The sequence below is a fragment of the Amblyomma mixtum genome, chromosome 1 (genome assembly GCF_055824585.1).
Source record: "Amblyomma mixtum isolate Tamu chromosome 1, ASM5582458v1, whole genome shotgun sequence".
Lineage (NCBI taxonomy): Eukaryota > Metazoa > Arthropoda > Arachnida > Ixodida > Ixodidae > Amblyomma > Amblyomma mixtum.
In genome coordinates this window covers 131,460,817-131,483,710 of record NC_143012.1, presented here as the reverse complement: position 1 = coordinate 131,483,710, position 22,894 = coordinate 131,460,817, and the positions used below count along the sequence as shown (strand labels likewise).

The 22,894-nt window shown below is 44.7% G+C and overlaps 1 protein-coding gene across 5 annotated transcripts in view; it reads left to right on the top strand.

Annotated features, from left to right (window-relative positions):
• The window catches only part of LOC149367607 (FMRFamide receptor-like), a 1,196,541-nt gene that overhangs the window by 452,240 nt on the left and 721,407 nt on the right, over positions 1–22,894 (top strand). For all 5 annotated transcript variants that reach the window (XM_089556406.1, XM_089556382.1, XM_089556396.1 and 2 more), the window contains one exon: positions 12,385–12,633. The gene's annotated coding sequence lies outside the window, so the exon portion shown is untranslated. The remainder of the gene's footprint in view (positions 1–12,384; positions 12,634–22,894) is intronic.

Here is a 22,894-nt window from a genome sequence, read left to right as displayed (position 1 = left end):
TTTTCAGGACCACCCTTATGAATGGGCACCACGTTAGCGTTTTTCCAATGGTGGTGTATTATTCCTGTATCTACCGATTTTGAATATAGAATAACTATGTAATGAGCAATTATTTCAGCACAGACCTTAAAGACATGACCAGGAACATCTTCGGGCCCGCTTGCCGAAGACACCTTTATGTTATTCAGGAGGTTTAACACACCGTTGTAGGTAATTATTAGCTCAGGCTTTGTCCCTTGCACATGGATACCCACGACAGGGATTTCATGATGCGAATTCGCTGCGGAAACGGACTTAAAATAATCGTTGAAACAGCATGCCTTGTAAAAATCGTCAGTTCTAGGTTCAGCGCCGTTATTCAGTGCCGGAATACCGACTGATTCACGACCATTAATATTAAGAAATTTCCACAGTTCTTTTGGATTACTCTGAATTTTGGCCCCCAGCTTATTCATGTACCGTTTTTTCGCAGCTTTATTTTTAATCTTTATGTCTGTTCCAAGAACGCGTACCTTTTCAAGTACTTTCGCGTCCCGGTATTTTCTGTACGTGTTTAGGAGACGACAATTTTTCTTAATAGTTTAGTTTTCCGAGTTACCCACGGCTAGTCCTTGCGCCGCTTAGCTGATATGTTTTTGAAAGGAACATATTTGTCAATGAGCACATCAAGCTTCTACTTAAATATGTCCCACACCGCAGTAGCATCGAAACGCTGGCTGATGAATATGAAGTCTTGTGAATAGTTGGCAAGCTCGCTAGATAGTGATGAGCAATCGCCTCAATCATAGAAGAAAATTTTTCTGGGATGCCTGTGTGGCACTGAAGGCTGGCTAATTGGCCCCTGTGCAACGACACAGTCGTGGTAATTTATACCTGGGATAATATAGCTATCGCGAACAAGTGAATCTCGGTTAGAAAAGAGCAAATCTAGAACAAACGAGGAACCATGGAATGACCTTGTTGGCTCCTTAACAAACTAATACAGGTAGTTTACAATAATGAGGTCGCGGAAATCAACGCATAGCTTTGACAGGTTGGTAAGGACTGGTTTATTGTCAGCTGATATAATCGTTGTGTATCTTACTTATGAATTCAGAAAGGGATACGAATATATCTGGACTAGACCGCTGTGACAACCTCGCGAAATACTTGCGCAGACCTCCTCTATGACAGCCAGGCATTGGTGCAGCAATTCGAGCATATACCCATCTGTTTCTCCTTCCACAAAGCTTCCTTTATGATAATGAAGAACTGTTAGTGGAGTGTTTCTTGAAGAAGGAATATTCGTGAAAAATAAGTTGTGTGTAATTGAACATACATGTCTTGCTCGAATTCTTTGCCTCAATCTATCGAAAAGCTCAAACAGCTGATGTGCTGCGCTCAAATTTCTCATTAGGAAGTAACTTAATCGTCGGCAATTTTTTCCTATATATCTAAAGTCCCCACCCACCCTGCCACCCTGGCAGACGGCAGCTAATGGCTGATCGCGAGAGTTCGCTCACCGTTGTGAACACTAACGCATGCAGCCCACATCTCTCTCTCTCTCTCTCTCTCTGATTACCCCGCGTACCAATAAGCGCGATTCAGGTGCTCACTGACCCAGGGAGCCAGTTATGCGCACTTCCTTTCCTTAAAATTATCGTTGTGTAAATCGTTGCGAACGCCAATGCCAATGAACGCCGACGACCTACACTCCGTTTCATACATAGCTGTCAACGCAGCCAAGGCTACGGCGCCTGTTCGCGCTCCTCGTCCGCATCGTAATGTAGTGCGTCGAAAGTGACAAGAGTAATGAACTCAAAAAGTTATTTTTAATTAATATTGCAGCATAATAATAATGGTGTTTTATTTTGCAAAAAGATTGCTTTTTCTTTAATGTTCTTCAAAACAGAGTGCCTTAGTTTTCTGGGTTTTTTTCGGCTCCTCCTGTATCAGGTTTTCGCAGCTAGGCCGGCCGGTGATGTCTTCCGCGTTCGTCTTTCGGTTTCCGAGTATGGAGAAAATGGCACCGCTATCGCCTACTCGCTTGTTTTCTTCGCCCACTGCGGCTTCAAAAACATCTCCTGCTCGCCTGTTCTGCAAGCTGAAGTCTCCGAAATTTTCGAAAGACTCCAAGCAGGTTATTGTCAACGTTTACTCTAGCGTAAGGAAGCGCTTCCCGGAGAAGACTGTGCGCGAAGTTCTCGAAACTGTGGGCGAGATGACCGGGGTGAGCCCTCGGACAGTTGCGAGGTTCAAGAAGGAAGGTCTCGCTACTGGAATAAGATCACCGCAAAAACGACCTAGCCAGGTGACCATATCTAGCTCTCGCAGACGCTCCTCACTTTAAAGCCGCCGAGTACATCGATCAATACAAGGTTGCCGCTAGCCGAGGCTGCTCCGAATAATCGACGCCACACTGAATTCTATCACCACACAATGATTCATTGTGTGCCGCATGCTAAAAAGTCGTTCAGTACCCGAGAAAAGCACTTCGCAATCACGTCCGTCGCCAATACACTACACTGCCTTTTATTTATTTAACAATACTGTCAACCCTCGTGTGAGGGTCCTTACAGAGAGGGTATAAAAATTTCATAGAAAAACAACACTATTCACAAGCATTGAATACATCAGCATGACACGGTACATCATTCAGTCAAGCATCAAATGGTACTTTCAAGCAGGTGGTTATCCAGAGATCGTTCGAATGCATGCACATCACTCTGTTTCACAACACTCATTGGCAAATCATTCCACATTTCAACTGCATGAGGGAAGAAGGAATGTTTGAAAGTTTCACTACGGGCGTTGTAAGGCTGAATTACCCGACCATGATTTGTTCTAGAGCTGCGTTTGCCTGGTGCTTGTATGTATGTTTCCTTCTGAATATTTATCTGTCCTTGGAGCATCTGGAACAATAACTTCAGCCGATTTTTTTGTCGTCGTGTTTCTAATAAATCCAGGTTACAGGAAGAGAGCATATCCGCAACTGAGTCTGTCCTTCGATATCGGCAGCAAATAAAGCGTACTGCGTACCTCTGGACTCTTTCTAATTGTTTCTTTAAATAATTCTGTTTAGGACTCCATACTACTGACGCATACTCAAGGACTGGCCTCACAAAAGCTTTATATGCAATTAGTCTTACATCCCGTGTAGCATGCTCCAATTTTTTTCTCAGAAAATATAACTTCTGGTATGCTTTAGAACAAACCTCTTCTATATGTGTGCCCCAATTTAAGTTTTGTGTTATTGTCATTCCTAGGTACTTAAACTGAGTTACATTTACCAAACATTTGTCACCAATGACATATGGGAACAAAAGAACAGACTTCTTCGTTGTAATGTGCGTGTATGTTGATTTCGAATAATTTATTTCCATGTTCCATTTTTTGCACCATTCGCTTAAAGCCTGTAAAGAGTTGTTAATTCTAAGCTGGTCGTCCTTGTTTCTAACTGTAGAATAAATTAAACAGTCATCTGCAAATAGCTTTAGTCGTACATTTGGTTCCAGAACAGCAGAGATATCATTAATATAGACTAAAAATAACAATGGTCCCAGAACAGAACCCTGCGGAACTCCTGAAAGCACTGCTAGTGGGCTGGACACATGACCATCCACTTTGACCACTTGGTTACGATTTGTTAAATAAGCTTTAATCCATTTCACAATATTCAAATTAATTCCAGCTCTTTCCAGTTTAAAAACTAATTTATTGTGCGGCACTTTGTCAAAAGCTTTGGCAAAGTCTACAGCGATTACGTCAATCTGCTGCTTCCCATCAATCGTCATTGCAAAATCATGAATTGTCTCTACAAGTTGTGTAGTGGTGGAAAGGCCTGCTCTGAATCCGTGTTGGTGAGGGTAAAGTAAACCGTTTGTTTCTAGGTGATGAAAGATGTGCTTCGCTATAATATGTTCCATAAGTTTACAAGAAATCGATGTAAGAGATATTGGGCGGTAGTTATTTACAAGTTCTCGGTTTCCCCCTTTAAACACCGGAATTACTAGTGCATTGCGCCAATCTTGTGGTACACAATGGGTGTGCAAAGATTTTTGAAAAATAAGTATAAGGTATCTCGACGCCCACTCGGCATATCTTTGGAGAAACTGGGTTGGTATGTTGTCTGGTCCATTGGCCTTCTTAGCATGCAAATTGAGGAGCTGCTGAAATACACCCTCCTGCGTAATTATGACGTCATTCATTTGGCTAGACAACAGGTGTTCTGCACTAACGTCTATGTCATCTTGGGTTGCAGTGAATACCGACTGGAAAAAGTGATTAAAGTAATCTACTATATGCTCCTTCTTTATCAGTACCTTATTTTCGTGCTTAATCTCCTGTATTCTCTCCTTCCTATCACTAAAGTATCGCCAGAACTTTTGCGGCGACGTTTTGAGGAAGCGGCGCAGCGTTTCATCGAAGAACTTTTTTTTAGCTTCTTTCAGCGCTTGCTTCAGCTCAGCACGAAGTCGCAAAATTGGGATACGTTTATTTTTCTTTTTACGTAGTCTTTTTATTTTACGTTTCATATGAATTATGTCCCTGGTGATCCAGGGGCTTCGGTGCTTCGTCTTTTTAACACGAGTTGGAATATATCTGTCAACGCAGTGTTGTATAATTTTCTTAAATTGCTGCCACAACTCTTCTACCGTTATGGAATCATAGACAGTTTCAAAATCATCAAAGGCAGATTCCAGGTAGTCAAGAATGGAGGTGTCGTCCGCTCGCCCATAATCTTTAACGCGCACAGGGATATAAGGCCTTGAGCACTCACTGGCTGCAAGTGGTATGGCAACAACAATCATCTTGTGGTCAGAGACGCCATCTTCAACGTTAACAATGTGTTCTTTTATGTTATTTGACAGGAACACCAAGTCCAATAATGACCGCGAATTTGGCGTTTGGCGAATTTGGCGAATTTGGCGAATTGGTCGAGACAAGTAAACAGCGCTGTGTTTTTCAAAGTAGGTATTAGAGTTTGACAGTTTCGAGTTTCTACCTAATGAATCTTTTAAGAAAAATAAAAAAAATAATAATAAAAAACCACCCGAGCCGGGAGTCGAACCTAGGCCCTTTGTGAAATGAACAGAAAGGCGCGCGCTTCGTACCACTCAGCCACGACGCGAGGCGGACGGATACATTTTGCTTGTTTTTTGCAGCGGACTACTTTCGTACCTTTGGCAGCGTTGACAGCTATGTATGAAACGGAGTATAAGGCTTCAGCGCCGCGTTTCTGGCACAACGTTCTCAATGCGAACGCATGCACCGCACATCTGTCACTACCACCACGTAGCTTAAAGCACGATTGAGGTGCCCACTGTTCCAAGAGGGCTGTTATGCGCCTTCCCTCCGGTTAAGGTGTCCACAGAGATATGTGACAGATACTGCGCCATTTGCTTTCATCAAAAACCAATTTACCAATTTTACACCCTGCTTTCCAAGCTCCCGCTCCATTGGTCTCGCAGCTTAAAGCGCGGCTAAGGTGTCCAGTGCTGGTTACAACGGATAACGGCGACGGCGACGCCTTGAAAAGCAGAAACGGGCGCCAAAGAGCTGCGCTCTAAAACACTGAACATAGTTACTGGCAATCCAGATACGAAAGATGATCTGGCAGCGCATCGACTTTCGTACACGTTTGACAGCTGCTAAACGGCAACTTAAAGCTTCAAGAAGTGTGCACTGCGAAACAAACTGCTCTCTATGTTCTTTTAGATATATTTGTAAAGTTAAACTGAAAATGTTTCTCAGACGCTAGCAACACTAGCAGAAAGTGGTCATGCCACCTCTTCGAGCAGTTCGAGAGCGCTCGAGAGATGCCTGGCTCTCACTTCACCCAGCAATGCCACGCAGGGGGCAGAGCTTCGCTCGGCGAAGTTGTCTGGCAGACAGCGCGTTGGACAGCGCTAGTTAGTTTTATAGCCGCGAGGCTTCTAGCCCTGCGCATTAGTGTAACTGCGATTTCGGAACAGTTAGTTGTTTCCAATGGCACGCGTCACGCTAAAAGCCTAGCGCAGGTGTTTCACCGTCTTCCCAACGCCGTGTAAATTGTGCGCGCAAGTTGCCCGGTCACGCAGCAGGACGAAGTCCCCGTGAAATTTATGCGTGAAGTGAAAGCAAATAGGACGGTCTATTTGACGGACTTGATGCCGGTGGATGGTGTCTACGTTGGACGGGGTTTGTCTGTTATTTATTGCAAATTCGATGCCTGAAACTCGTATTTGGTTTAGCTTTTTCCGCCAATTGTACAGCTTTCAGCCATTTGTGTATTTCGCGAAAAAGTGACCACGTCATGAAACATGCAGGCTTTTCGTCTAGACTATACGTTGGACTTAAGCGATGGAAGCCACTGCAGCTTTTATATTACTGCCACCACGAAACACACTGGTTACTGTATGACGCGAGTCTTTGCCTCCGGGTAAGAGCCATGTTGCTGCGCAGGAATGCGCGCAATTTACGACTGCAGAAGTATTCGAGCGAGCACAAAGGCGAGAACAAAGGGAAGGGCCGAGGCGCTGTCCCTTTTGTTTCTCCTCGGCATTGTGCACGGCTGTTTACGCGGTAGCGAAATGCATTCTACAGCCATTTACTAATTAGGCGGTTCGTCCGTGTTCGCAATATAGCCATTGCGACGCGTACGCCGTGGGGTGCGCACAGATGCGTTTCCAGGCGAGTTCTAAATTAAGCTGGAAATGTTGCACTTAGGCATAGCGTAGCAAACGTGCTACTAGATTGCATTTTGGTTTTACTGAGGCTTTTGCAAGATTTGCAAGATTTCGCGCTGCTGGCGGCACGTATGTTTCTCAACGCCATTATCCGCTAGCATCGGTGCGTCGGTAGCGCTGGCTGCTTGGTCTGTTTAGCGTTGAATGATCTGCTCCGCCTAAGTGCGTCGTTCTAGTCTCTTGATATGGCTTCTTGAGCTTCGAAAACACCTCTGCGAGCCGACTGCACCTCTGTACAGCTCTATAGGATGATCTGTTTGTTCTGGTTGCGATTGTAACGCGGCCAGCCGTAGTTACCGGTTACGCGCGCCATTCGGTCGCTCGCGTTCCTCCGTCCGCTAAGCGCGTACGCCTGAGGGTCGCGCAGTTGATATTGTCTGCGCGCTCAGCCAACCATGCCCAGCCATATCAGGATACAACGTTGACTCATATTCGCTAGCAGCCTATCGTACAACACCCGACCGAGGGCACCCGCTACTGGCTACCTTGGCGGGCGGATAGTAACGACGTTGTAATCAAAAGCAGAGCAAACAGGGCGTCCCTCCAAGGCTGGAAAGTTGGAGCAATCCCCTCATAAGGGGTTTGTTACAGGCTCAAAAAGCCACAGCAATAGACGCGTATTCGCCTAAAGAAAGCACTGATGCCTCTTCACGACTCATTTTTCGAACATCTGTGTAACGTTGCCGAGTGTTTGAGGGAATGCCGCCTGGCGAGGAGGGAACATATTAGAAGAAAAGAGGAGCACACGGCAAAAAAAAAAGGAAAAACAATTTATGCTTCGGAGCCCATGCGGGTCCTTTGTTTGCAATGGCAGCGGTTATACGAAGCTGATGACTTATGTACGGTGCACGTGGCGTAATGAGGAAGATTACCTCAAATCTCAGGAAGATTACCTCGCTTTCGGTCCAAAGCATGTGCTGTCGTTTGGATGGGAAGTGATTCTAGAAGTAGGCGCGACGACGAATACTTCTCCGTCGCGATGACTGAGGCGTTGTCCTGATAGATGCCATGTGATGGAGCTTGATAGCGTTCAGCCAAGGCAATTTCTTCCGTGCGGTCGTTGGCGTCGTTATTTTGATGCTGTTTCAAGCACGTAATTAAATTGTCTGAGTCGCCGATGTATGCAGCTTTGCAGTCCTTGCAGTTAATTTTGTACATCACTCTGGGAAATCTTCTTCGTTCAACCGGGTCTTTTTTCTCTGACAGGTTTCGTTCAGTTTGAAGTCAAGAGTTTGACGGAAGCCCGTCTGGTCGGGATGGGACATGACGAAAAATGAATGGCACCGACCAAAAAAGAAAGATGGAATGACGTTTCGACTCCCACACGGGAGCCTTGTTCACAATGAGGCGAAACGGGGAACCGTTGCCTTTATACGGCGTATCACAGAACCCAGACACCTTGCGTATACAGGGGGCAGATTACCATGATTACGGTACAGCGTATTTGCTGTCGTCTGAATAATCAGTGACTCAAGATAGAGCCGTGATGCTCTGTTCCTCTCTTTCGCTACCACATGTGCCTCTGTCCAGTCAATGTTGTGTTGTACAAGCAATGTTGTCCAAGCACCAGAATGACTTCAGGAACCGGCGGGTGGCTTCGAACGTGCTGGCCGTACATTCGGTATCTGCCGAACACAACATTGACTGGACACAAGCACGTGTGGTGGCGAAAGAGAGGAACAGAGCATCACGGCTCTATCTTGAGTTTCTGATTATTCAGACGACAGTAAATACGCTGAACCGTAATCATGGTAATCTGCCCCCTGTGTGCGCAAGATGTCTGGGTTCTGTGATACGCCGTATATAAGGCAACAATTCCCCGTCGCCTCATTGCGAACAAGGCTACCGTGTGGGAGCCGAAACGTCATTACATCTTTCTTTTTTGGTCGGTGCCATTCATTTTTCGTTCGTTCAGTTTACTTGGTGGCACGTGGGCTATATGGACATTGTAGCTGTTGAAGACCCCGGATAAGGCCTCGCTTGCTCCAGGAGCGTAGGGGACGCTTCCCGATTGCTTTCTCGGTGGCCGTTGTTTCCACGTTTTGACGTGAAGAGCGCCGTTTTGCGGTCATTCTCATATTTTGCGGGTACCCGTTCTTGGCAAGATCCTTCGTGACGATTTTTAATTAGGATCTGAGTTTCTTCTGGCTTGAACAAAGGCGGAAAACGCGGCCGGCTTTCCCTGCGTCCTGCTTCACGCCAACAGCGCTGCTGCCATATCCTGTCAAGAGAGAAGCCGAGCTCAAGAAGCCAAGTTTTGTTTCTTGCTGGATAACAGCATCGTTTCCCGTGCTCCATTTGGTATACACCACCTATCTTCCCACCGCCTGGACCCGGCAGAATGGAGGCTCCTAAGCCAAGGCTCTAATATCAATGCCGGCCGGCGCCCAGACAAACGGGGGAAGAATGGCCTGCGCTGTGGAGCAGGCCGTCCGCAAGGTTGACCCTGGTAGGCGAGAAGAAGAAGCTCGCTGCAGTGCCATCGGGGTCCTTTCGAAGCGCTGCGCGAAGAAAACAGACGCATTCACTTCCACTGAAATGCATACCTTGAAAAGACTCCAAGACTGCCTCACTGAAAGATTGAACCGGACTCTTGGCGACATGCTCGCCATGTATATTTCCTCTGACGCCACTAATTGGGCCGCCGCGGTGGCTCAGCGGTTACGGTGCTCGGCTGCTGACCCGAAAGACGCTGACCCGAGTTCGATCCCGGCCGCGGCGGCTAGAATTTCTTTGGAGGAGAAATTCTAGAGGCCCGTGTACTGTGCGATGTCAGTGCACGTTAAAGAACCCCAGGTGGTCGAAATTTCCGGAGCCCTCCACTACGGCGTCTCTCATAGCCTCAGTCGCTTTGGGACGTTAAACCCAATAAACCAAACCAAACCAGCCACTAATTGGGATCAGGTCCTCCCATTCGTAACGTATATGAAAATGCCTGCACGATTTAGGATCCTCTAGCGGTGCGAGGTAAAGCCAAATTAGAAAGGGTTCAGAACTTAGCTGCTCGGTTTGTGTCAGGGATTTACAGAGAAGGTATCTCTGCCGAGACTGTGAAAGAAAGACTGCAATGGGAGCATTTGAAAATCCGTCGACGTAAGTTGCGACTGAAGTTTTTTCACGCGATTTATGATTGTTCTGTTGGCATTGAAAGAGCAAAGTATATACTGGCATCTCATTATATATCTGACCACGTAGTCCATAGTTTCAAAGTACGCGAGATTGCCTCAAAAACTGATGTATTTCGATTGCATTTTTTTCCCAGAACAATACGCGATTGGAACAAATTTTCTTCAGACACTGCTTGTATTATGTCTAATGATGTTTTCTTTTCTAACTAATAATAACCATGTCAGTTTCATGATTCTGTGAAATTTTTATCTGTTTTTAGTTTTCTTTGTTTTGATGCAAATTGTACTTATTTCCGTGGCTGACCCTGCTTATGCTGTGTTTGTTTTTATGTGCACCCTCCCCCACTGTAATGCCGCTTGGCGCTGTGGGTAAATAATTAAATAAATAAATAATTATGCATACATTACTGCTTCCCAGGACACCACCGTTTTTTTCTCCTTCTTTCGTTTATATGGTCGTGAACCTTCCTTCCTTCTGGACACAATCTTTCTTTACAACCCCGACAGTTAAGAATGCCCTTTCTTCTCCAACGCTCCCCGTCATGCCGAGCAGTGCCGCCAGCTGGCTCGCTCGTTGACGTCCGCCACTCAAGGCCTCCGCAAATACGCGACTGACCAAGGGCAAGCCCATCCATGAATTTCCCACTCACTCGCTCGTCTATCTGTTTGTGCCGGCTGCATCCAAGTTTGCGCCTAAGTACCTCGATCCCTACCGTGTCGTGCAGCGCACGTCACTTGTGAACTACACAGCCGAACCGGTAACGCCCTCCTCGGACCACCGCCGTCGCGGCCGCGATATTGTTCTCGCGAGCCGACTAAAACCGTACTACGACCCCATCGTCATCTGCTCGCCCTGAGTCGCCAGGATGGCCGCCTGTTTTTGCCGGGGCAGTTGCACTGAAGAAGGCATTGCGCCAGCACCAACGACGACAAAGCGATTTGTGCGGCCTCAGATACCGGCGGCCGCACGCGTCGAGAGCTCGAGCTCCGTCTTCGTGCCGCCGCTACTCGATCAGCCTGTGCCACCGTTCCGCTGCCAGACCTTGCAGCTTTCCAATAAACCCCTCTTCAAAACAGCTTTTTTAGAAAAGTGCCTGATTTCCTCAAGATCACCAGAAGGACTGTACTTAAGCTTCGGTTTTTTTCAATAAGCTATCAATTGGAAGTGCAGCGCTCGTGCTGGCGTGGTTGTTCTCGTTGTCCCCTTTTCGGTGATACAAAGCGCAAAAGGGACAGGACGAACGACAAAGCCACACGGACAAGGCGCTTACTGCAACTGTTATCTTTTAATGCACGATCTTGCCTTTATAGCATGGTGCAAGGGAAAAAGACGCAACAGGCTCTCAACCAAAACACACGACAATTGTGACGATAGCTGATATCAATGCACACTCTCACCCAAGTACACAAGTACTTGGGGCGAGAAAAGTACTTGGCTACTTCGTTCGTCCGGTCCCTTTTGCGCTTTGTATGATCTAGTCATGTACAAACTCGCCCACCAATCGATTCTTCTGAACGTCTCCGTTTCGTTCGCGCTGCCACAAATTCCTGTATTAGGTATTTATCGTCTCGCCTACTTCTAGAATCAATTCACATCCAAATCACAGCACATGTCTTGAACCGAACGTGGGGTAATCTTCCTGAGGTATACGCATGCTCATTACGCTGCCTGCACCGTACATAGGCAACCGCCTTCGTCCATACGCTGCCATTGTGAACAAGGGACCCGTACGGGCCCCAAAACGTAAATTGTTTAACAATAACTGATGGGCGCGTACGCATGCTGATGGGCTTGTCCTCTGGCCTTGTGCCGTTGCGCTGTTGCACAGGAAGTAAATTGCTTTTTCTTTTTTTTTTTGGCGAGTGCTCCTCTTTTCAGCCATTAACCATGTAACGCTGGTAACCTTGCCTGCAGCTGTAAAATGCGGTTGTGAAAACAAAAACAATGCTTGAAGCTGACAAAGAATTATCCCGAGAAAGGGAACACTCTTTACCCTCTCAATACATCGATTTCACAATAAACGTTGGTGAAGAACCATAAACAGTGTCGAGCTTGAGGTGAATGCTAGTGTGAGCAATTGGTGTTATGTGTTAACCTTTTGTCTGTTTAAACATTGGCTTGTTTTTGTGTGAAATGCCAGCAATTCAAATATCTCCAAGTGCGAAGGGTTCTACGCACTTCATCTTCCAGAGAATGCACACCAGAAAAATATAAGGTTATGCAAGTGAAGTGCCTGCTGTTCAGTAGTGAAGAGGCCTGAAAAGAAATGTCATGATATAGGGTGTCCAGGAGTGAGGCTTATTTCTTTCTCTGTACCCGTTCAACCTGTGTAGCGCAGAACGTGCATGTATTGGATTTTCTGAACAGTGATTCCCTAGACCTCAGTCGCCAGCAAATACTTAATTTTTCATTTTTATTTACACAGTACTGCCAGACTGTATGTTCCACGCAGGATATGCCTCTCATGCGCCATTTTGATATGTAGTGTGAAGTTGACGATTTGCAGCGGCGGCAGCGTATACATCTAACCCTCGAACTAATTTTGCAGTTGCTGCATCGGAACCGTGCCGTTTCCGGCCTGCCTTTGCACATCATTCGAGTCCCGTGCGGCCACTGGGAACCAAGTCCTCAGGATCGGCTGTGTTGTGGTTCTGGTGACGCGAATGTGACGGACATGGTCCACGCACGCACCGTTCAGCGCATCGGAGTGTGATATAGACATTGCCCAGTGGGTGCTCATTTCGCAGCGGCAACAACATCTGGAAACACGTCTAATCACTCAGCTCTGTCGATGCAGGTTAGAAATTCACGGCATTCTCTCTTTACTGCTTTGGTTTTGTTTACGCTCTAGCTACTGCCACTGCCACAGAATAATGCTATACAGTCAGCAAGCAGTTGCTTTACAGTTGCTGGTTCTGCTTTTCTCTTTTCAACGCTATGCCTGACACTAGCTTATCGTGGCTGTAGAGGATGATGGGTCTGTGAAATTCAATGAGTGTAATGCATGTATCGCTGCTGGTTTCCAAGAAAATTTTAAAAATCTAAATTGGAGGCGGCAAAGAAGGCCTGAAGGTGCTTGACATGTAAGAACGCGGGAACACGGAATAATCGCAGTGACTTTGAATTTGACGTTAGTTCAAGTTGTGCGTCAATCAACGGAAAATTTGCGGACCTCCCGGCTCTAGTAGAAAAGGGAGTAACTTCGAACAGGTGGTTCAGTTTCTGTTGAAGAAGCTCGATGAAGTTTAGGAAAATATCTCTAAGCAGCACACTGAAATAAAAGGGCTAAGAAAAAGAGTGACAGAACATGAACAAAGCGAAAAGGCGCATGCATCTGCAGAATCCGACCTGCAACGGCAGGTCAACGATCTCGAGCTCCAAATTATGCGTATGAATTTAGAAGTGTCCGGCATCACTGCTGCAGGGTAGTGGCAACTGGATGGCGTCTTTAGGTGAAGTTAATCTCCAGGTACCTCAGCTTACAGAGGCTGACATAGCATCCTTGCATCGGCTGCAACCTAGCCAAGAAGTATCCACTTCATAATGCAAGCAACCTGGAGCACGTGCCTTAAGAAGAAGACCGGCCTTGGGGACGACACCCCACGTATTTTCTTACTGAAAAAGTTGACTCTGCTCAATAGCGCCATTCTGTGTTCTGCGAAATAAGCAGCCAAAATAATACAAGTCTGCTGAGTACGCCAACGGAAAGGCCCTTGTTTGAAAGAGCGAGTACGCTCATGCACTTCACATTAAAAATGAGCGTGAACTTGTCGAGCTGTAAAGAGTACAGTTTGTTGCAATAACGGAAAGAAGTATGAGAAAGTGAAGTTTAACTTCGCTAATACTGCATATGAAATGGTCGCAGCACTTACCAAAGCGGACCTAAAATATATTCACCTGAATACACGATACGTGAAAAGCAAGGTGGCGAACTTAGAGGAGCTGTTTAATAGATTTTCTTTTCAATTTTCGGTTGTCGTGCTAACTGGAACATGGAACACTAATGAAAGTGTTTTTCTGGCTAATTATAGTATCTTCTATTTAAACAGCTCGCCCTCTCGACGGGGTGGAGTAGCATTGCTGATTATGGGCGACGTTGAATGTTTAATCCGTGAAAGACATGAGAGCGCAAAACGGCAACACGGACGAGTACGGGAACAGGACGAGCGCTGCACTTTCAACACGATTTATTCAAAGAAGAACGTTTAAATAAGTTCTGCCCTTATGCATGCCCTTAACCGCATGTGACAAACATTCATCTCTAACAGATATGCATCAAGAAACAACATTTCACTGTGGCGAAGAACGACTGACATTTCACTAATGCAATTATCACCTCGCTGCTTGATGTAGAAGGCTTCCACAAACTCACGTTCTGTCCTATCTCGTCTTTTCAACAGCACTTTTCAATCAGATAGTCAAGGCTTGCAGGCTACACGCTTCTCTTTCGAGCAGGCTTGGCAGTGGTCTGGAATATGGCCTCTCTTGTTTAATGAATTCTTGTGTTCAAGCAGGCTCATTAAGACAACGTCCGGTTTGTCCAACGTACACCTTGCCGCATGTAAGCGGGAACTCGTAGACTACTCCTTTCTTGCAGCCAACATGTGGCATTCGGTGTCTGATGGTGCACTCTTCCACTTTTTTTCTGCCAATGCGTGAACACATTCCGGCGAGTTTTCGTGGCGCTGAAAATACCACATCGACGCCATACTTGTTGGCCACTTTCTTGAGGTTATGAGAGGTGTGGTGTACGTAAGGTACAACTTCCGGCTTTGACACCTTTTTTCTTGAGGTCGGTTGTTTTCCTTGCTGCCCTTCAGCTTTCAACAAGGACTGCGTCACAGAGAGAATCAGGGAAGCCTGGAAGCCTGCTTTCTGCAGCCTGGACACCTGAGAAGCAATGCTGGCGTGTTTGGCATGGTGGCAACACTTCTTTAGTGCTCATGCCAAGCACTGGCGATAGCCCTCTTGATAGCGATAGCCCTCTGAAAGTTAAATCCTTGATTTTTATATCGCAGTTTGAGCAGGCTATGAAATGCCACTGTACATTGATAAGCACATATTTTCCATGTGTTATCTACCTCGGACAGGTGATACGTCTGCCTTTCTACGTGTTTACGATCAGTTTCTGGCATTTCCTGGCGTTTTCTGGGAAAGGTTTTACAGCTGTTAAAGATTTCAGCATTTGAAGCTTGAAGTTTGTTTTATTTACATCATAGATGTGGGTAGGTCCGGGTAAAAAAGTGATCGCAGATCACTTGAGGGACCTCCGGACCTCCCTTTACATGGCATACAGCAACAAACATCGGAAGATTGGTCGAACGCTAGAAACAAAACTTTTTACACAGACAGTTATACATACAAAATATTTCATACATCATTAAAAAAGAATATACTTCACAACGTTTTGTTGCTTATTTAAAGGCAGCTTTAATTTCGCGCAAGCTGCTTTTGGAAATATGGTTTGGTTTGTGGGGTTTAACGTCCCAAAGTGACCATGAGACCAGTGGCTATGAGAGACGCCGTAGTGGAGGGCTCCGGAAATTTCGACCACCTGGGGTTCTTTAACGTGCACTGACATCGCACAGTACACGGGCCTCTGGAATTTCTCCTGCAAAGAAATTCCACCGCCGCGGCCGGGATCGAACCCGCGTCTTTCGGGTCAGCAGCCGAGCACCATAACCACTGAGCCACCATGGCGGCGCTTTTGGAAATATCGACATTCATGGACTGTAATTGGTTTAATAAGTGTGGCATATTGTAACGTAGCACCTGATTCCCGTAGTTGGTGCGACGAAAAGGAATAAACCATTTTTCTGTATTGCGCAGGGCATAAGCCGGTACTGTTTGAGTGAGGCACCTCAAATCTAGAAACGCTCGATTATTATAGTGTAGAGATTTCTTGTATCTGGTTGCTAAGTAATATCGGTACAAGCTATGAACTGGTATAATCTGGTAGTGTGAAAATAATTGATCAGTAAGGGCATGGTAGTCAATATTGGCTATGTAACGCACAGCTTTCATCAAGAGATTTCTTGTATCTGGTTGCTAAGTAATATCGGTACAAGCTATGAACTGGTATAATCTGGTAGTGTGAAAATAATTGATCAGTAAGGGCATGGTAGTCAATATTGGCTATGTAACGCACAGCTTTCTTTTGCAGCATGTAAATTTAATGCATATTTGTTTCTGTTGTAGTGCCCTACACCCAAAAACTGTAGTTTAAATGTGACAAAAAAATGGCGTTATATATTGCCACGTATCATTGTAGTATTTGTTCGTTCACGCTCAAGGCTGCAGGAAAGGGTCGTTATCACTTTTGTTCGTGACGCGAGAAGCGACCAGACTAATCTCGATTGATCGCAGCCATGAAAGGCTGCATCTAGGTTTTTCCAGATTGCTGTAGATGATCTTGACCTGTTATCTGGAGGTTTCCTTGCCGGCTTTAAATTGAGCAATGCCGCGAGCGGCGGACATTCGTAGTTCGACGACTGACGAGCACGTTTTTTGCATACGCCGCCGCCGAGTGATTCAGTTCTTTTCCGGGCGCAAGTCAGCCCAAATGAAGAGCTTCGTTACCTAGACTTGCTGGTGTGTTCCTGACCGCTGGACTGCCCTCACTACAACGTGACAATATCTTTAGTTTGACTGACACAGGAAGGAAGTTTCGGAATTTAGCGAGAATACCAACACACCGCGACAGATGAGCGATGCAGAATCAACTTGGGCGTTCCACCTCATGTGATTGTGGAAAAGTATTCCTAGTGTTTTAATCATGTCTTTGAATTCTATGTTGGTGCTCCCGGGCTTTATGTCGAAGTTCTGAATAATTGCTGATTGCCTAGCATGAAAAAGTACGGCTCTAGTTTTTCAGTATTTAAAAATAGTACATTATTTTCACTCCAAGTTTTTAATCTATTTATTGCGTCATTTATAATTGGAATGAGAAGCTGTATTGAGATGCCCTGAAAAAATAAACTTGTGTCATCTGCGTAAATGACATATTTTGGCTTATCATGCATTTTAACTATATCATTTATATATAATTGAACAGGAGAGGCCCTAAAATGCTGCCTTGCGGTACACCGGTACAAAGAGCTTCAGATGATGACAGATGGGATCCTATTTGGACTTTCTGATAACGATGTTGAAGGTAGGACTTTATAAGGCTTAGGGGTATTCCGGGTACACCATATAATTTTAGTTTCAGCAGTAAAACAACATGATTGAGGCGGTCGAAAGCCTTTGAAAAATCTATGAAAACTCCGGTGCAGATTTCCCGGTCTTCAATAGCATCCAGTATGATTTCTTTTTGCGTTAATGACACCGTTTCGGTTGATTTCCCGTGGATAAAGCCATGCTGGGAAGGGGAAAGAAGATTCAACTTTAAGCAAAAGTTATTTATTCGTTTGTAGATTATTCCCTCTAATCCTTTTGAAAAGACCGGTAATATTGAGATTGGTGGATAATTAGCCATAATCACTTTTATCTCTCTTTTTGTAGACAACGATAACTTTTGACACTTGCATTAACTTTGGGAATAGACCAGTATATAGGGCGAGGTTGTAAATATGGGTGAGAATAGAAGCTATGGAGTCAATTACGTATTTTATTGGCGCAATTTCAATGTTATCTATATCACAAGCTCTGCTGTTATTTAAGGAGGCAAAAATACTGCGAACTTCATTTTCATTAGTAGAATCTAAAAAGACACTGTGATCATTGGCTTTTATATTGTCATTTACAGTTTTCGGAGGGCCGTTTCGTGAAACAGCATCCTTAAAAAAATTATGGAACTTTTGTGCTAGCTCGATTTCGTATACATTATGAACTACCAGAGTAAGACTAGTAACACCTGCAGAACATGATTTGAGATCAAGTAGTTTGTTGATTTTCATCCAGATTTCAGCACTTCAATCGAAATTTTCGCTAATAAACTAGTTGTGCAAATATTTTCTTTTTTCATTCCTTAAGTGAGTAGTTAATTCATTACCATACTCTTTGAATCTTTGTCGATCAGCCAGCGAATTTGTTTTCAGAAATTTCTTGAACAACTTGGATTTCTTTTCAATCAACTTGGAGATTCGTGGATGATATAAGGTTAATAATTTCTTCTTGATTTCTTATTCGCCTTTTCTTCAAAATGTTCATGATATAATGACTTCGAACAAGAATGCTGCTCATATGCATCATCGGCTGCATCGGACGAAAATACACCATTCCAACTTTCGTTTAGAATACTTGAACGAAAGGTTTCAAGAGCCACGGATGTGATGCACTGTGTTGTTTTCACGGCGGGTAGGTCAGTTACTTGGGTTTTGATGCCTCGTACAAGTACCTAAATCGGGTAGTGATCTTTTATATCACAGCATAGATCTCCGGAGAAAACATACTTACTACGCTGGTTACAAAAATATCAAGAAGTGTCGCAGTTTGCATTGGGACGCTAGTTGCAGTTAGGGTTAAAATCAGATGGCCACTGGGCTCTACCGCTGATACAAACGTCACTTGAGTGGGAGATGGCTTCAGCAAATCGATAATAAGATCTCCACTGAGAATTAGGTCAAGTTTTCTTTACCGACATAATTCAGCAAGTGATCTAAATGACCGATAGAAACATCAGGAGAAGAATCCGGTGGTCTATACATAATTGAAAATACATTTCTTTGCGACACAACTGTTAAACATTCTACATAATCACTGATGTAAGAAAATTCAGGTATAATATCACAGTTAAGAGCATGTTTCATGAGTATTGCCACGCCACCCCCATGTTTAGATGTCCGATTTAGGAAGAAAGTTTGGTAGCAGTCTCGTTTGTGAACTTCAGTGGTGCGTGTGTACCAAGTTTCAGTCAGAAATATGGCATCGAACTCAAAACTGAATTCATCGAGAAAGACGGATAGTTCGTCTCCTTTATGTCTTGCAGACCGAATGTTCAGAAGAAAGCAGGTTAGATATACGTCGATATAAGAGCGTTTTGCGGCGTTTGCGTCACGGGGTAAAACTTCCATGCTGAAAGAAACGAAGAAGAACCTAATTTCCTCACCTATGCAATTTTAGCCAGATCCTGTTCATCTCGAATGCGCACTGTAGATGCCGATTCGTCTTTCTTTGCCAGGATTTTTCTGTCAACTGTCCAAAGAAAGCTCCAGCCTGCGGCCTTCTTCTGTGCTACAGCCTTACTCAACAGGGCTTTAAGAGCATGGCAGAGATGCTCATTTATATATTTTGGCGTTTTGGTTGAGTATCCGAAGTCCTCCATTGTAATTCTCGTTTTCTTTGCTTTTTGTAGCACTGTGTCTCGCTTGGAACGATGCCTAAACTGCACAATGATGTTAGGCGTTCTAGTTGCATCTTTTCCCGGGATACGATGGCACACTTCAATATCTGCTTTAGTTATCGGTTCGTTTATGAGCACGCCGATTTGATTTAAGGTCTTGGAAAGATTTTCATCTGTATCGTTTGTGATGCCCTTTATCTCTAGATATCATTTTCTAGAGTACTGCTCTGAATCAGGCATGCGTTGTTCATGCCCCGAGGTTTTCTTTTTTAGCATTTCGCATTCCTTGAGCAGTGCCTCATTAGCCTCCTTGAGAGCTTTGTTGTCATTTAGAAGTTGGGTTGTTTCTTTCTTGAGCTCTTCAAGATCATTATTGAAAAACTCCAAACTAGTTTTAAACTCTCTTATTTCCTTTTTCATCTCACGCTCAAGTTTTCCTTTGAATTCATTCATTTGTTTTCGCAGTTCGTCACGGAACCGAGCAAATTCCGACATGTTGGGAAATAGAAACAGGCAAAAACAGTAAACACAAATGCAGCAACCAGGGCAACGCAATTTACGTGGCTTGAACGCAATGCAAAAGTGTGTCTAACCTGTAGCGATAGCAAGCACACGTGTCAGGACGGAATGCTTCCGCTGCCCGCGCTGCTGCCAAGTGATCGCTGGGCCGCAGTGCTGCTCCCTTATAGTGCTTTGACCCCTGGTGGCGGCGCTCTTGGTGACGTCTCTTGCCAGGTGATTCGTAGCAGTCAACTGATAGAAGCGGTCAGAACGCTGTTAGTGATTCCGGCTGGGAACGATCTGTAGCGATAGCAAGCACACGTGTCAGGATGGAATGCTTCCGCTGCCCGCGCTGCTGCCAAGTGATCGCTGGGCCGCAGTGCTGCTCCCTTATAGTGCTTTGACCCCTGGTGGCGGCGCTCTTGGTGACGTCTCTTGCCAGGTGATTCGTAGCAGTCAACTGATAGAAGCGGTCAGAACGCTGTTAGTGATTCCGGCTGGGAACGATCTGTAGCGATAGCAAGCACACGTGTCAGGATGGAATGCTTCCGCTGCCCGCGCTGCTGCCAAGTGATCGCTGGGCCGCAGTGCTGCTCCCTTATAGTGCTTTGACCCCTGGTGGCGGCGCTCTTGGTGACGTCTCTTGCCAGGTGATTCGTAGCAGTCAACTGATAGAAGCGGTCAGAACGCTGTTAGTGATTCCGGCTGGGAACGATCTGTAGCGATAGCAAGCACACGTGTCAGGACGAAATGCTTCCGCTGCCCGCGCTGCCGCCATTGACATCAGTACAAGTAGTCCACCATCAGATGCTTTCAATATGGTTTTATTGTCGACGGTTTGCAATTTACTTAGGCCAATTATAGCTACACTCAAAGGCTTGCCAACTCTGGATTTATTTATCACTAATTCCTTGCAGCCAGAGTTTAAAACTAGAGTTTTATAATCTGTCAGCGGTCATTTTCTGATGTTTCTGTATGCAGAAACAAGGTGGTCATGAGGAAAAAATTTCCGCCAATGTTGTACAAGTTAATTACAGGCACAACTCTGAAATCTTTTCGTGACGCCCGGTTGCCAGCATAATGGCCCATGATTACTAACTTTACAGACGCCAGTGAGGCATCTGTAAAAGAACAAAATTGCGCACTCCGAAACAACACAGCGGTTCATGACAAGTTAACTGGTTGCTGAAGTTTTTGGTATTTTCGTAGACTTTCCTTTGACTTAATTAATCATAACATTTTGCTGGAGATTTGAAAATGTTGTCATATACGAGGACTGCTATTTTCTCTTATGAAATCCTATATCTTACCCTACGGTTGAGCAGAACAAAAGTGGTAAAAATAGATACCTTTACTCTTAAGCCCAGCACTGTCCATTCTCCAATGGTCTAGGCAAGAACTTTAGGTCCTATGCTTTTCAATAATTATCTTAAGAATATCATCTATATTAATTCCCAGGCAAGGTTTATTATCTATGCACAGTACACCGGTATTTTATCGCCGGTAATGATAATCATCTCCTTGTAGAACAATGAAACTTTTAGAAGAATGGTCGACAGTAAGTTTAATGGGCACAAATAAAAGCAAAACAATGGCAGTTATATTCGCGGCAAAACACAAGGATACAGCTCCACACAAAATATAGTAATAAACTAAAGCAGCATTAAAATAGATGAAATTTTCTAAAGTATGGGTGTTATCTTTTCCGCGATCCTGCGTTTAAATAGCCACGTATTTCTTCAATATTTATCGAAAAAATATTTCTTGGTTCTCCTTGCATCGTACATGCTTGTGAAAATTATTACTGAACCTACACGCGTTACCTCCGCTCCCAAGTTAGCCCTGGACGTAAGCATTACTAATGTTTCTTCTGGCACTTCACCTGCAGGAGTGGTAAATACGCCTCTAAGCGATCACATTCTGGTAACATGACTAGCAATCGGAGTTTTGGGGCTGCGAAGTGCTGAAAACCTATACATCACACTATCCAGTGCATTGCCCCACGGAGACAGTGCTCATGTTGTGCATAAATTTTGGCTGCAAACTGAGAGCCAGTTTTTACATGAACGGGTACCAATAAAGATTTAATTGTTTTTTTGCGCATATTGACTTCGCTTTACAAACAAAACTTTTGGTATAAAAGCGTTAAAGCATCTAAGATATCTTGTATTGCATAACTGGTGGCCTCGAATTCGTTGTTCTTGTCTTTGCTTGAACTAGATCCATCATTTTCATTGCATAAATGCTTACCACTGTAAATCTGTTTTATCCAGAATTTGTGCCTCTGTTTTTTTCTAAGTGCGCCCACCCCTGTAAAAACCCCGGTTGGGGTTGGCAGTATATGGAAATAAGTAGAAATAAAAAATTTCCACGCGTATGCTGGCCCCTGGCGATTGTTCATGTGAGTCCCTGTCTCATAATTAAATAAAACAAAGAGATAAGGCTCTGGAAGAAATCATAAAAAACCCTCGAAAAAATGGCAGTTTGCAGTTGCGCAAGACATTCGACTTCCTAGTAACATTATATGTCACCCAAGAAGACCACTGTGTCAGCCAACAATTAAAATGCACAAATTGTACAGAAACCAACAGTGTACAGGCGCGGACAAAAGTAAACAGAGCGCGCAACTGTCTTCGAATATTTTTCACGCGTCACCTAATTGTAATTTCCACCAGTGGTGCGCGCATGCTGGTAGCGGAGGTTGGTGGGCTTTCTTGTAGCCAGACAACGCTTCTTCATTACCAATGGAGAAAGCGTGATTGCACTTCGAACGCAATAACGTGCTCCGTTTACTTATGGCCGCGCCTGTACACTTGTGAGAGCGTAGGATGTCCTGCACTCGAATCTACGTCAAGGTTGCATTCTCAGCAACAATAGTCATCAGCCAATCATAACTGGCGAGTATGTTTTTGCAGGCTAGTTGGTGCCGAAGCATTCTGCGTTTTTTGCGCAAAAGACACGACACAGAAGAAACGAGGTAGACAGGACAAGCGCTTACTAACAACTCAGGTGTTTATTGACTGAACATTTGCTTAAATACAGCAGCTGCTCTTATCAAACAAGAAGAGGGAAAAAAGAGACTTCGCATACATGTATACATATCAGATCAGCACAGATCCCATCAACGCACGAGTGAATGCATGTTTCGAACTCTAATTCTGCGCAAGATAACTGATTTCTTTTTTTGAGAGCAAAATTGAAGGATTGCTGACACACGAGTTACCCGATTTTTCTATCTCATTAGCCTCAATTATCTCTCTTCCAAGTTGAAAGA